We start from the raw sequence: 15,332 nt of genomic DNA, 5'->3' as shown, positions 1-15,332 counted from the left end.
TAAATCATTTGTCAATTACATACTGATAGAATGGAATAGGCAAAGAGCATAAAATATATTATTTATATCAATTCTTGCAAAATAAAGGTGCATGCCATATGCATAATATGCAATGCACAAGGTATAATCGCCAAAAAAAGTATCAAATACGGGCGTCTATTCAACAGGTATCGGAGATGTGCACTTACCGAAAATATTAGATTCTCTTTATTCTGATAAATCCACGAAACAAAATGATAAACTCCATTTGTATCTCGTTAGAACTTTACAACACGTTCTCATTCCATTATACAGACTGCGACACACTTCACCCGTGCCAAACAGTGTGTCTTCAATCAGGGGAGATGTCAGAGTCGAAAATTTTTCCTGTATTGAATGCTTGTCTGGTCGAGGTTTTGCAGTTTATAGAAATGGGGAATCTAATATCTGGTTGGATATATTGCGTGCACAATTCAAAATTTCTCGATGATCATATACAAACTTGGATATACAAATAAGGGAATAATGATCGAAAATATACATCTGTGTGCAAATGCGTGTATTACATTTGCAATCCATAATAAACAGTTCATTACACAAAGACACATATGAAAGGAAATTTATAAACGAAAATATAGTTTTGTTGTCTCTTTTGGAACCACATAATTATTTACGGTCTCTGTGTGTCCATATTCATTGAGAGAGAGAGAGAGACCTACTTTGATTTATAATATATCATTTCACAGAAGGAAAGAAAATTGATCACTTATATAAATGTAAGCTTTCAAGCATTAAAAATGTCCACCTATTTAAAAATTTGTGATTGACAATATATTGGAAACTTACAGGAGTTGATGCTTATAATTGAATTCATTACAAATTTTAAAAAAAAAATTAGTTTGAACTGTGCATGTAGAAAATACTGACTTTGTATGTTAGAATAACGGGAAAAAAGTAAATTGTCAAAAAAAGTGGGGAAAGCAGACCAGCCTTCCTGCCCACCCCAGCTTCGTGCCTGAAACAACATATCAATTCGTGTTGAAAGAAAGGTGCATATCTACATTTCATTAAATTCCAAAGGAGCTCGAATTTATGTGTTCCCCTATTACTTATTTTGTATGCAAGATTCGTTCCCAAATTTAGAATCATGCTTTCAGTCAGAGCAGAAATGAATTCATGTTGAAGTATATCTAGTTTGAATGCAAATGTTGGGTTCCTTCTTTTAATTTCATCAGACTCATTAGAAACCCCTCTCCCAAACTATGCAGCTTTGTTTTTATTGATATCTAAATCGGTATAAATGAATCCGGATATAAATTATATAACGTTTTTTCGTGATCATATAGATATTGATACTGATAATGAAAAAAGAAAATGTTTATACTCTTGCCTTCTGCATATCCTACTAATGCATTACAGTATATTGACATTGTATCATATCAAATAAAAGCTCAACACGAATTTTACTGATTTATGCATACTAACATCTTATCGAATACATTTGAATTTGAAATTTCTATGTACAGCGGTATGGCCATTGCGCCAGATCTACGAAATGAAAATATTTATGAATAAATTACACTCAAGCCTCAAAGTAATCATTATGGCATGTTACAGAAACGTTAAAACACACAAATGCTATAGTCCTGTAATGCATGCATGCGATTTTTCTGAATACATGTATTTATGTATTCATGAATGAAGTTCCTACGCTTGAAAATATCTTGGTCTTTATGCATTTTGTTTTGTGATTTTGGTTTACCATTCCTTACACTGTGTAAATGAAGGAAAACTTGGTAAAGGGTGCAATTCTACATGCACCATACAATTAGTATACATACATGTGTTGCAAAACAAAATGTACATGTAATAACCAGACATGTATCGTCATTTTTCATTGGGGGGGGGGGGGGGGGGGGTACAACAGGGGAAAAAATGGAAAATTGGATTCTTCAAAATTTCTTGCCATTCAAAATAATAATTAAAAAAGATGAACGCAAACAGCAATAAAATAAAACAATTCACCCAAACAAACCAAGATGTTTTGTCCGATGTTCAAAGTCCTAATGTGGGGTGAAGGGTTAAAGAGTCTTTTACTTTGACTACCTCAATAATTTCCCCCTACACTTCATTTTCTTCAATCGTTGGGGGGTCGGATGGGGTGGTTAGAGTCCTCTACTATGAGTGCCTCATATCTTCATTTTCTTAATTGGTGGTGGTGTGTGTCTTCTACTATTATATCAGAACTTTCAAGCTGGGGTAAGTGGGGGAGGGGTTGTCACTCAATGTATCTTTTATTTGCATTACAAACGAACAAAAAATGGATATTGTTATTAAAGGTGGGTGACAGACACTCTTGTCCTCTCCCCTTGATGTTTGATAACGACGTATAATATGGTAAACTCGATTATTACATTTTGCATTAGTACAATTTGCGTCGAGTTCGACGCAGAATGTAATAACGCAAAATGGCATAGATATATAAGATCTATTGAGCGCCAAATTAGCATAAAATGAAGTAATTGAAAATAACATTATTTAAAAATATGTTTAATTTTTAATTAATGCGTGCTTTAATTAAATGAATCAAATAAATCTGTATTATCAATTAATGAGAGCAATATTGAGTTACTAGTGCTGTTCTCTTTTTATTGAATTAACGATATCATTTGTCTTAATAAGAGCACGATTATTACAAGATCATCGGTTCTCTCTCTCTCTCTCTCTCGTCGTTATCTCTCTCTCTCTCTCTCTCTCTCTCTCTCTCTCTCTCATCCCATACACTCGTACAGTGTTGTATATGCAAATTTATGTACCTAAATGATTTCCTGATTTATAAATCTGCAATACTCTGACCAGTAAATCATATGGTATAAGGATTCATGCACAATACAGGGTAAATATTATACTCTGATACTTCCCCTGATTGAAGATAGCTGATCGGCACGGGCTAAGTGTGTCGCAGTCTGTACAATGGACAATGTTGTTCACTGTTGGAATGCAAATGGAGTTTATCATTTTGTTTCATGGATTATGCAAATAAAGGGGGTTTTACTACTACTTAGAGTATTTTCGACAAGTGTACACGTACATCTGCGGTCCTTTACAGATATTACGAGTAGGCCCAGGTAAATAGTCGTCCGCATTCGATGCGTTTTCATGGCGAGCATACATGCCATTTTTATAAGTACAGTAGTCTTTTACTTGAAGTAATTGTGAATGGTATAGATTGTATACTCTTTTCTTATTCCATTTTATCAATAGATAAAAGATGAAATATTTCTCCGCATTTTTGTATAGTTTTGACATATTTACTGCAAATGTACGCACGTTCACGTAAAGTAAAGGCATTCTTTTTATATTTATCCAAATATATATATTTAGAATGATTTACTACTGTATGATATGTTTATTATAATTTTGAGCACTACGTGGTGTTCCAAAACGTGATTTCATTTCTTGATGTCCTCTAAATTAGTATCGGAGATGTACGTGTTACCTGTCGAAGCTACCCGCACAGGTAAATCGAAGACACTGATGTGAAGTGAAGCGTAGCAAAGCTCGTCCCCTTATATACCATGCGAACCCCGATACATATAACAATAGAAATTCCAACTAATATGGCGGATTAGCAGAGAAATATGGCGGACATATAGAATTATGCTATATTTATTACTTCATGTCAGCTTTAAACGATAACGGTAAAAAAAGGCAAACGATGTATTGAAATAGTTCAATGCGTATGTCTTTGTTTGCTTTAATATGATTTAAAAATCGTTTATGATGGTTGTTTTCGCGCGTGTGTGTGTGTGGGTCCCTATTTTGATGTAGTATGCACTAATTTAGTATCTATGATACAATACAATACCGATTAATACTGTACTTCAGTTAGTATGTAAACAAAGATTATATATATATATATATAGATAGATAGATAGATTGATTGATTGTTTTGCTGTTTTCCGCCACACTCAACAATTTTTCAGTTATCTGGTGGCGCCCAGTTATCTGGTGGAAGAGAGAACCCAGATACAATGTACCTGGGAAGAGATCACCGACCTTTCGAAAGTAAACTAGGAGTGCGATGGTCTGACACGCCAAAGTGCGATGGTGTGACACGCCGAAATCCATTGGTTTGTAAACGACATAGTGTTTTGGTACAGACTGTACCAACCGTGTGTTATTTCACCAAAATATCAGTGCAAAATCCATGCATAAAAATAAGAAGTTCAACTTTTTTCATTACCATCTAGTTGTCGTGTTATTAAACACAAAATTTTCCAACGCGAAATCGTATAGAATGTTTTGCATTATAGCATATCTCCAGGATTTTATTACGTGTACATCACAAGTAATAAATGATCATGAATCAAAGAATGTTTGGGCGAAGTAGATAGTTCGACAACAAATGTACTTTGCCGTTCTCACTATCCTCAACCTTGTATACCTTGCCGTTGCTGTCGTCCGTGTTGCATTTCTTCGGTTTTATTTTGAAAGACGTTAAGAATGACGTCACAATGACGTGACGTCACAAACGTTACTGAACTCCGCACCATCGGACTTTGGATATATATATATATATATATACAGTAAAATATCTCTATCTCGAAGTCCGAAGGACCTCGAAAAAACTTCGAGATATCCAGGGGTTCGAGATATCCAAAATCGATCTTGGATATATTTTTGAAGGAGGATATTTGATGCATAGTATGGGATTTGCATTTTAAACAACAACCCCGTTGCCGTTTCTTATAGTTTAATACAAGTTGATAAATTAATATTGTGGAATTTCAAAGACAAACATTTCGGTGGTTTTTTTTTTAATATAATATTATATAAACATCCAATTGAATTGACATTGTGTTTCAAAATTAAGATGATCGTGACTTTAAGATGTCCAGGCTCGACTGAGATGCAGTTATTGCATTGTAATGAAAGGAAACAAAAAAGAAAAGACAGATTTAAAAAAAAAAATTTAAATGTTTATTAAATAAATTTTCGTGTTTTCTCTGTACTAGTTTTAATGATGAAGCGTGTGTTATTTTAAAAATGCATAATCGTTATTAAGAGCATTACCTTCAAGCGTACTTTGCCGATTTTGTGCGTTTATCTAACCCACATGTTAATGATAGAGCGTGTGTCATTCACAACACCATCCCTATAATCGGGTGTTAGTTCATAATTGGTGGTGAACTTTAGCCGTATTGTTGGAAGGCTTCACTAATCATCTAAGCTGTTGAACCATTCATCGCGACCTGGTTCTACTCGGAAAAGGCGATCGTGGATTAGCGGTCATTAATTATAATTGACGTAGCTGCGGGTGTGAATGTGTGACTTAATGATGCCAGGTATGGTAAGCAGAGCAGACAATCGACTTCGAGATAAACCAGGTGAATTTAGAGTATGGGACCTTGAAAATACTTCGACATAAGCGGGGTGTTCGAGATTACCGTGTTCGAAATATCAGAAGTTTTTTAAATTATTCATATAGGGAAAACGGCCGGGACCGGCGGTCGACTTCGACTCAAGCGGGGTATTCGAGATAAACCATATTCGAGATACAGATATTTTACTGTATATATATATATATATTATATGAATAAAATACATGTAAACAAAAGGCGAGCTCTAAGTATGAATGATATAAACAAGAAGCAAACTATCAAATAAAGTATATAGGCAAACATTGAACGAAGACAGCTCTAAGCACAATGAGAAGTTTGCAAATAGGTTTGAGAGAACCAGTTTGGCTTAACCAAAGCGTTTTGACTTAATGATATATTTCTGTATATCTAAGAATTGTATTTCGTTTAAGTTAAGGTTTAAGCATTTATTACCAAACAAAAGTATAGTTGTGTTTAATGGGAAATTAAGAGTTGAAGTATACCCATTTCTGATGTGTGTATATTTTTGGGAGTTGATCAACTCCTATATGCAGTTACTCGGCTCAAAGGAGTGTACCTTAGCACTTCTTTACAAACAGATGTAAGGTTCAGCGCTAGCAGCAAATAGTTCGTAAACTGTTTACATATTACGCGTTTAAATGCATAATTTCTGTAAAATTGACCTTTCTATCGTCGGTCAATGGATTATGTAAATTGAAAAACGACCAAAATGTCACTAGAAATACAATCTAATGTCAACAGCGATATTTCATACTATCCAAAAATTCCTACACACAGACAGAATATCACCGATCATAACATACAGTACAGGACTAAAACACGGTGCCCCGCCGACTGAAAGCGTGCGCCTAGGAAAAAGTCGGTGTCTTTGAAATTGCGATTTCTGCGTATAAAAAGCAGTTGCATGAACCTTTCATTTTCACATCGAAGCAGGCAATGTTAATTAGATTCTACTGCCCAGCATGTACAATAAGGATCGGGTTAGGGATCGGTCAATATTTATTGGGGGTGGAGGGGGGACCGGTGAAAAATGCAATAGGACACACATTTATCTTGACTTGCATACTGATAGGACTCCAACTTTTTTTAATTTTCAGCACTGATAGGACAGCTATATTTTTTGCAAATGCATCAATGAACAAAAAATAGTATGAAGTATTTCAAACTTTTAATTCAACTATCTTGTAAACAATAATACTGAATTGTATGCCTCATGTCCAAGTTGAATATACTATAGACAATTTGCAATAAAATACTGGAGCTTTGGGGAAAAAATTAATATCAAAAGTAAGAAAATTAAAACTAAAGTCTAAACACATCTTTGATAATTTGATAGTTTGCCATTACAACCTATCATTGTATCAAATGCTGTCTGAATTGTTTCATAACGAGTGTTAGGCCGTTCTTGGCACACCGATTTTGACGACGGTTTACCTGAGCAAGATAAAGAACATGATAAAGTAAACAAAAGTTTCTCAGGAGCTTGAATCCCTCAACTGATATAACTGGAGAGACAAATTTTAAGTGATAATTATATATATATATATATATATATATATATATATATATTAAAAGAAATAGAATAAACAGTACACAAAGTTAAAAATTTAACGCAAGCGCTTTCATTTTATAATCCTCAGGCGTTACATTTTAAAAATAGTTTTGAAATGGTTTGACGTCATAAAGGCGTCCTAACATTTCACGTACATAACGACGTCATAAACGAATGAAGGGAAAAGGATTTTACGTTAAGCATATTATGACGTCATAGATAATAACAGTAAACATATTTTACAGTAAGCTATTGAGAGCCGGTTTTAAAGTCTTAATAAAGTGTCTTTCTTTTTCTCGTCGGGAAATAGTATTTTCTGTATACAGTTTATAAAACGGAAATACACTGAATTGTCCGTGGCCACACACATCTATATGTTCATTAACTTTAATTTTTCTGTATTCGGGTGCTGAAATGTGTTGTTTATGAACTCGTATACGAGTTCGCAGAGTAGTTCCAGTTTCACCGATATAATGTTTTCCACAGCCAGCACATCTTATAACATAAATTAAATTTTTGGTGGAGCACGTCATATCTGAATTTACCGTAAATTCCTTGTTGTTAAATTCGAACGAACTTCCTTCCCTTAAGTATGGGCACGTTCCGCATCGCCGATCGTCACATTTGGTAACGGTGAAAAATTTTTTTTTTTTTTTTTTTTTTTTTTTTTTTTTTGGACTTTTCCTGAAAATTAGATTTACATAACAGTCTCCTAAGATTTTTCGGTTGTCTCTTGCTGTTGATAAAAGTATATTTCTTCATAATTTTCCCCATTTTTTCATCTGTTTTTAGTAGGTCGTTGAGTTGCCGAACGATAGGTGTAACATTAGAGTTCCTTGGGTTGTATGTTGTAACAAACGGTAAAATGTGTGAATTTGTTGTGGGATTGATTTTGGATTTATTGATAAGATTTTCTCTATTGAGTTCTCTGGCTTTCTTGATTCCGTCGTTTATAAGTTTGATTGGATAATTCTGTTTTTGTAAATAACTATTTAATTCCCCTAAACGTTGTTCTCTGGTAGGTTCTTCGCTAACGATGGTACATATTCTTCTGGCGAGGTTGTAAGGTATGGCACGTTTTGTGTGTCTTGGATGCGAGGACGAAAAGTGTAAATACTGGTGAGTGTCCGTGTGTTTGTAAAAAATATCTGTAATTATTTTATCCTCCTTTTTGATAACAGAAACATCCAGGAATGGTATACAAGATGTACTGTAATCCATTGTGAATTTTAAATTGATATCCAATTCGTTTAGAATGTTCTTAAATTTATTCAAATCCGTAATGTCTTTGTTCCAAATAATGAAGCAATCATCCAAGTATCTTTTCCAGTTTTGTCTTATATATAGACCGAATTGTTCATCAAATGATTTTTTAACTTTTTGGTATAATAATTCCTCTAAATAGCCGAGTGTAAGTGTGGCATATGTTGGAGCCATTTTGGTTCCCATTGCGGTACCTTTATCTTGAAGATAGTGTTTGTTGTTGAATGTGAAAACATTGTTTTGTAGTACAAGTGCTGTTGCTTCTAAAATAAAGTCTTTAGAAAAACGTTCATCTATTTGTTCTGGGTGTTTATCTATCCAATATTCTAGTGCTTGAAGTCCTAGTGGACAAGTAATATTAGTATATAAATTAACAACATCAAACGTTACTAATATTGCGTTCTCGTTTACCTATATATATATATACATACATACATACATACATACACACACACACACACACACACACACACACACACACACACACACACACATATATATATATATATATATATATATATATATTAAATAGGACACAGACTTTTTAATTACACATCTGATGTAGGACAGCAACATTTTTTGTATTTTTAGAAGATAGGACATAGGATTTTTTAAAAATGGAAATATGGAATGCACCGGTCCCCCCCCCCCCCCCCCCCCCCCCCCCCCAATAAATATTGACCGGTCCCTTACAAAGATGTTGTTTTAAAGAACTGTTAGTTACCAAACTTAAGGATATATCAAAGTATATGAATATATGTACAGTATATCAGCTGGCGTTTACATATCAGTGTAAACTTCTCTCATATTTCTAAATCAAAAGGAATTTTCAGATCGAAATGAAATAGTTTCAACATCTCGAACTAAAAGGTTTGTGTGTGTACTATGCACAACTCGGATATATTTACCTGTAACGCATGCGTGCAGTGTAAGCTTTCGGACGATCAATACTAGTATTTTTTTTTATTAAATCTACACGAGATGAATTTAAATAGGTCAATGTATAAGAACCACACAACAGCGACACGGTTGATGCTCATTTTCCGCATTCTGGTTCATTTCAACAAATTATGATGTCGGTTGATATTTTTTTTTATTAAAGACATGCTCCCTGATTAAATCTTGTAGGGGTTTATTTGGCACGAGTGGGAGTTTTAAATTTCCTCACAGAAAATAGTTCATGTTTTATCTAAAATAGACTAGGTGTTATTAAAACTACAATGACAGAGGGTAGCTATTTAAATACGCGTCTGCGTCATTGGGTATACATGTATTCGTGATTTTAGCTAAGACTATATATATATATATATTATGGTTATACGCCGGTTTTTGGTAATATTTCAGCCATTTTACTACAGTTAACTAATTGAAAATATGTTGTGAGTGTTTGAGTTTTCCTGACGGCGCCCAGTGAGCCTACTCTCCCCCCTCCCCCCCCGAAAATCTGGGAATCTTTAGGGTGCCAAGGGGGTTGTGATTATTGACACGGGACACCGTTTAACGTCCATCCGACGGACATAAAAGTTAAAAATGCATAAACAGGTTTTATATATCTATTTATCTATCTATTCATTGTGCAAATAAATATATATGTACAACATATTAAGGGACATGCATATTCTAATAGCAATCACGTTTGGAATTCAGAAACATTTTAACCAAAGATTGAAGTACATTTTCGATCGCAAACATTGTAAAATAGAAATGTTTACCACAGAAAATTAATTAAGCAAAACTCACCCACAAAAATGTAGCTATGTGCGAGTGTCTCTCAATAGATCTTTGATTTACTTCCTGTTTTGGAAATACCCAGGATCTGTGCTATTGACCATGACTAAAAACTACAGACCATGAATAAAAACTATTTCGTCAAAGGAAATTTAAAATCGCTTTGTATTTTAACAGGCATCATCTTTTCAGCTTTGAAAGATCATGATAGCGAAAATCTATCGAATCTGACACATCTATAAACTGGAGTTTTAAATTTAAACAAAGAAGAAAAATCTTGTATTATTTTACATGATTCTGTCACTTGATGTACGTGGTCCCTTTCAATTTAATTGAAAGTCTGCGTTTCATATGATATCAACGGAAGCCCATTAGTGCAAATCAAAGCTAAATTTAAAAAACCAAATTATTAGATAAAAACAGAAATTAATATATAGAAAAACAAAACTAAATAAAAACAAAATTATCAAACAAAAAACGAAATTAATTAATAAAAACGAAACAAGAGGCCCACAGGCCTTATTGGTCACCTGAAAACTAGTGAAAAAGTATCACTACTTCCATGGGCAAAGAAATCTAGAAAAAAAATTCCTGTTCTGAATATCTAAGCTAAATTCTAATGTTCAGGAACAGTATCAACAAGAAGTGTTCTTAAAACTTCACTGCCCTCAAAAGTGCATACACTGATGGAAGGCTTTAAATAATAGGTGTATTAACATTAAAATATCAAAAGATATGACTAATTTGGACTCATTTTAAAGTTATAACCCTGGGTTATGAAATTCACCATTTTTTGTACATCCTTTTCTGCTATCTCTAAGTATGCATTTATATTTTATACAGTATTGGTAAACTTATACATACATACTATATACTAAGTTTGGCCCTACCCTGGGGTCAGAACCCTTACTCTGGAGAAAATCAAATTTATAATTTTGGCAAAAGACTAGCACCATATACCAAGATTGGCCCCGCTAACACTAATCAGCATGTGATTGAGTTCACGGGCCTGATTCTAACACTAATTAGCATGTGATTGAATACACGGGCCTGATTCTAACACTAATTAAAAGTGATTGAGTTCACGCGCCTGGTTCTAACACTAATTAGGATATGATCCAGTTCACGGGCCTGATTCTAAAACTAATTAAAATGTGATCCAGTTCACGGGCCTGATTCTAACACTAATTAAAATGTGATTGAGTTCACGCGCCTGGTTCTAACACTGACTAAAATGTGATTGAGTTCACGAGCCTGATTCTGACACTAATTAAGATGTGATTGAGTTCACGGGCCTGATTCTAACACTAATTAAAATGTGATTGAGTTCACGGGCCTGATTCTAACACTAATTAGGATATGATCCAGTTCACGGGCCTGATTCTAAAACTAATTAAAATGTGATCCAGTTCACGGGCCTGATTCTAACACTAATTAAGATGTGATTGAGTTTACGGGCCTGGCTCTAACACTAGTTAGAATGTGGTTGAGTTCACGGGCCTGACTCTAACACTAATTAGGATATGATCCAGTTCACGTGCATCTAACCCTATCCTTGTAAACCCTAACCCAGTCCCTGTAGAGCATAACCCAGTCCCTGTAGAGCATAACCTAGTCCCTGTAGAGCATAACCTAGTCCCTGTAGAGTATAACCTAGTCCCTGTAGAGCATAACCTAGTCCCTGTGGAGCATAACCTAGTCCCTGTAGAGCATAACCTAGTCCCTGTAGAGTATAACCTAGTCCCTGTAGAGCATAACCTAGTCCCTGTGGAGCATAACCTAGTCCCTGTAGGGCATAACCTAGTCCCTGTAGAGTATAACTCAGTCCCTGTAGAGCATAACCTAGTCCCTGTAGAGCCTTACACTGTCTTAGCCTATAAAATGCAACTTTGTCTCTGTACAACAGTATCGTATTTCACTGATAATACATTTTCCATACATGTGTATTATTAGTTTAATGATCAGGCACAATTGAATAGTCTCGTGGGGATTCGGGTTAGAATAGATCCTCAGTACCCCCTTGTTTGTCGTAAGAGGCGACTAAATGGGGCGGTCCTTCGGATGAGACCGCAAAAACAGAGGTCCCGTGTCACAACAGGTATGGGACAATAAAGATCCCTCCCTGCTCAATGGCCATAAGCGCCGAGCATAGGCCTAAATTTTACAGCCCTTCACCGGCAGTGGTGACGTCTCAATATGAGTGAAATATTCTCGAGAGGAACGTTAAACAATATTCAATCAATCAATCACAATTGAAAAAATACCCAGTCTCTCTGTGTTATAGACTTTACCAGTCATCTTGAGCTAAATCAACATTTTTGTGCCAGACCCATTTTTGTGTGCATCATAACTCAGTATCTCTATAAATAGTTGAATCTGCAACTACTACATGTAAGAGCTTGACGTATTTGACAGACATTTTTCCCCACAATTTCCTCTGGTACTTAGTCTTGATTTTAAGAAGAAAAAGTTGAACAGATAACAGTTTTATTATCAAGACCTTAGACATACAATGATTACATTATCACATTGTTGTAACCTTTGACATTGAAATATTTTTCAGACACATGTACTTATGAAAGAGCTGGCTCGCATTCTACCTCATGCTCCAAGATTGCTATAGCAATTTATAGTAACACATAATGGCTATGTTAGACAGATTGATAATGATGGGTAATCAGATCAAACATCCTTAACATAAATCAAATTTACATAATCTGTTAAGAATTGATTATATATTACTGGGTAATTAAGGGGTCTTTCATGAAAAGAAATGAAACATCTTTAAGTTTTCATAAAACATATGAAACAACAATTTTATCTTTCTTTCAGTGATTAATTGGTAAATGCATTAAACGTTTTAATGTTCCATGGGAAATACAACATAATTATTTATTCTATATGTTGAACAAGAGGCCCATGGGCCACATCGCTCACCTGAGCCACCTTGGCTCATATTCAAAGATTTTTCCTAAATAATTGTATGTAAAACTTTGATCCTCTATTGTGGCCCCATACAACCCCTGGAGGCCATGATTTCAATAAACTTGAATCTGTACTATGTCAGGAAGCTTTCATGTACATTTCACCTTTTCTCGCCCAGTGGTTCTTGATAAAAAATTTAAATGACCCACCCTATTTTTGTGATCATCTTCCCCTTTGACCCCTTTGAAGAGGGCATGGCCCTTCATTTGAACAAACTCAAAAGCCCTTCACCCAAGGATACTTTTGGCTAAGTTTGGTTATTGTTGGCCCAGTGCTTCTGGAGAAGAAGTCGAAAATATAAAAAGTTTAATCACGGACAGACAGACAGACAATGAACAACAGGCGATCAGAAAAGCTCACTTGAGCTTTCAGCTCAGGTGAGCTAAAAAGTATGTACGTATGGAATAATTTTCTTCATATGCGTCTTTTTTCATCCAATGCTATTTCTCCCCACTTTTAAATTAACGTTCAGATGAGTTTGTTGTAAATATGCATATCGATATGTGGTATATGTCCTTATCAACTACAGAGTTTCATAATACTGCCTGGCATGTGAGTTAAAACAGTATAACCTTTACAAGTCGTTGCCTGTAGTATATAATAACTTCTCTATGATAAGAATGAATTGAATTAAACAATGCTATAATTCTAATATACAAATGATCCATGTGTACATACTCTCCAAAGAAAACAATTTAAACAATGTTAATGTTGCTGAAGAAAATTTACCACAAATCAAAAGAAATGCAAAAGTTTGGCATCGGATCAAGTGCCTTTGACCTTGTTGACAATATACAATTACAAACAAAAAAGAAATAATAATAATTTATTCGTTTTGTGAGTGTCCACTCAGTGGAGATGCATCATCTGTTGGCCTCCTCATATGGCATTCCTGTTTTGGAACAAATGAGAACAACAGTCTCTTTTAACATCACTAGGGACAGGTAGTGAGCTGCCATCCTGGAGAGCAAACGAAATTCTATGAAAATTTAAACTTTAAATATTGTGCAATCATAATAATCTACACTGTCTTTAAAAAATTTAAAGGTTGAAAAGGCATAACATACACAAAAATACTATATCAAATAAGTTTTTATTGTTTCAAAGATGATATGTTTAAGTTCTGGATATGAATTACTGGTAAGTATCCTTACAGTGGATAATTTAGAATTTTTTTTACTGAGGTCTTCATTTTGCAAGCCTTGCAGTGTTCTGTATTTGGTAAAATCTGAAATAGATATTGAAAAAATATTATATTCAAAACATATGATAAAATCATGAACTCTTTGGGAATAATTTATTATTCAATTGCAACTACATGTAGGATCGTCTATGAAATAGACATGAATGCCCTTTCTTGCAGAGTGGTGAGAAATCAACACACAGAACAATGGATGGAAGGAAGGACATCATTTAGATAATTATAGCAAACATTATACAACCTAGTCATATAATGCTTGGATATGAAAAGTATCAATATTAAATGGGAGTATCTTTACCCATGACGAGCCTTGCTGCACATCATTCTGTCCCTGAGTACTAGTATATTTAGAACGTGTTCCACTTCCTTAAAAATAAAATAAAAGAGTCGGATTAGAAAGTTTTAATATGCTATGTGATGTACTACTTGTGTAAAAATTGAGCAAACATGTTCATTCAACTTCATAAAGATGTGTATTTTGGATCCATACCCAAAATATATATTGACAAATTCCTATCATATCAAAGTAATCAAAATGTGAGCTGTTGATTCTTTAGAAAATTACTTTCTTACCAATACATCAATATACTTTCCCCAAAGCAGTAAAGTTTGATATATTTATTGGACGGATTTTTTTTATAAACTGGTGGTGTCTTTCATGGTCTTATTCCTCACTGGAAAAAATACTGTTGTCTTGTTAATACATGGTTTTGAAGTGGACATTGTTTTCAGAAGTAAGGATGTAGATGTAAATCATGTTTCCCCACAACCCCTGGCCAATAGATTTGAATAATTAGGAGCTAGGATGAACTGAAAATTATCTACCACAGCCACATATAAACAAGAGGCCCAAGGGCCACATCGCTCACCTGAGTCACTTTGGCTCATATTTAAAGATTTTCCCTATATATTTGTATGCAAAAACTTTGATCCCCCATGTGACCCCATCCTACCCCTGGGGGCCATAATTTTCACAAACTGAAATATGAAATATGTCAGGAAGCTTTCATGTCAATATCAGCTTTTCTGGCTCAGTGGTTCTTGAGAAAAAGATTTTTAAACATTTTCCTTATATATTTGTATGTAAAACTTTGATCCCCTATTGTGGCCCCATCCAACCCCCAAGGGCCATGATTTTAATAAACTTGAATTTGTACTATGTCAGGAAGCTGTCATGTAAATTTCAGCTTTTCTGGCCCAGTGGCTCTTGAGTAGAAGA

At 34.5% G+C, this 15,332-nt stretch overlaps 1 protein-coding gene and 1 long non-coding RNA gene across 4 annotated transcripts in view; both read right to left on the bottom strand.

Annotated features, from left to right (window-relative positions):
- LOC125672275 (VWFA and cache domain-containing protein 1-like) overlaps window positions 1-10,589 on the bottom strand; it is a 60,065-nt gene extending 49,476 nt beyond the window's left edge. For all 3 annotated transcript variants that reach the window (XM_048908486.2, XM_048908495.2, XM_048908503.2), the window contains exon 1: window positions 9,940-10,589. The gene's annotated coding sequence lies outside the window, so the exon portion shown is untranslated. The remainder of the gene's footprint in view (window positions 1-9,939) is intronic.
- A 3,016-nt stretch (window positions 10,590-13,605) lies between these two features.
- On the bottom strand, window positions 13,606-14,451 carry LOC130046706 (uncharacterized). The gene is made up of 3 exons (XR_008795707.1): window positions 14,412-14,451; window positions 14,067-14,140; window positions 13,606-13,872 (listed from the first exon to the last, which is right to left on the bottom strand). It is a non-coding gene; the product is annotated as an uncharacterized LOC130046706 (long non-coding RNA).
- Window positions 14,452-15,332: the final 881 nt, after the last annotated feature.

The sequence above is a fragment of the Ostrea edulis genome, chromosome 1, assembly GCF_947568905.1.
Source record: "Ostrea edulis chromosome 1, xbOstEdul1.1, whole genome shotgun sequence".
Taxonomy (NCBI): Eukaryota; Metazoa; Mollusca; class Bivalvia; order Ostreida; family Ostreidae; genus Ostrea; species Ostrea edulis.
This window is presented reverse-complemented; position numbering and strand designations above follow the sequence as displayed.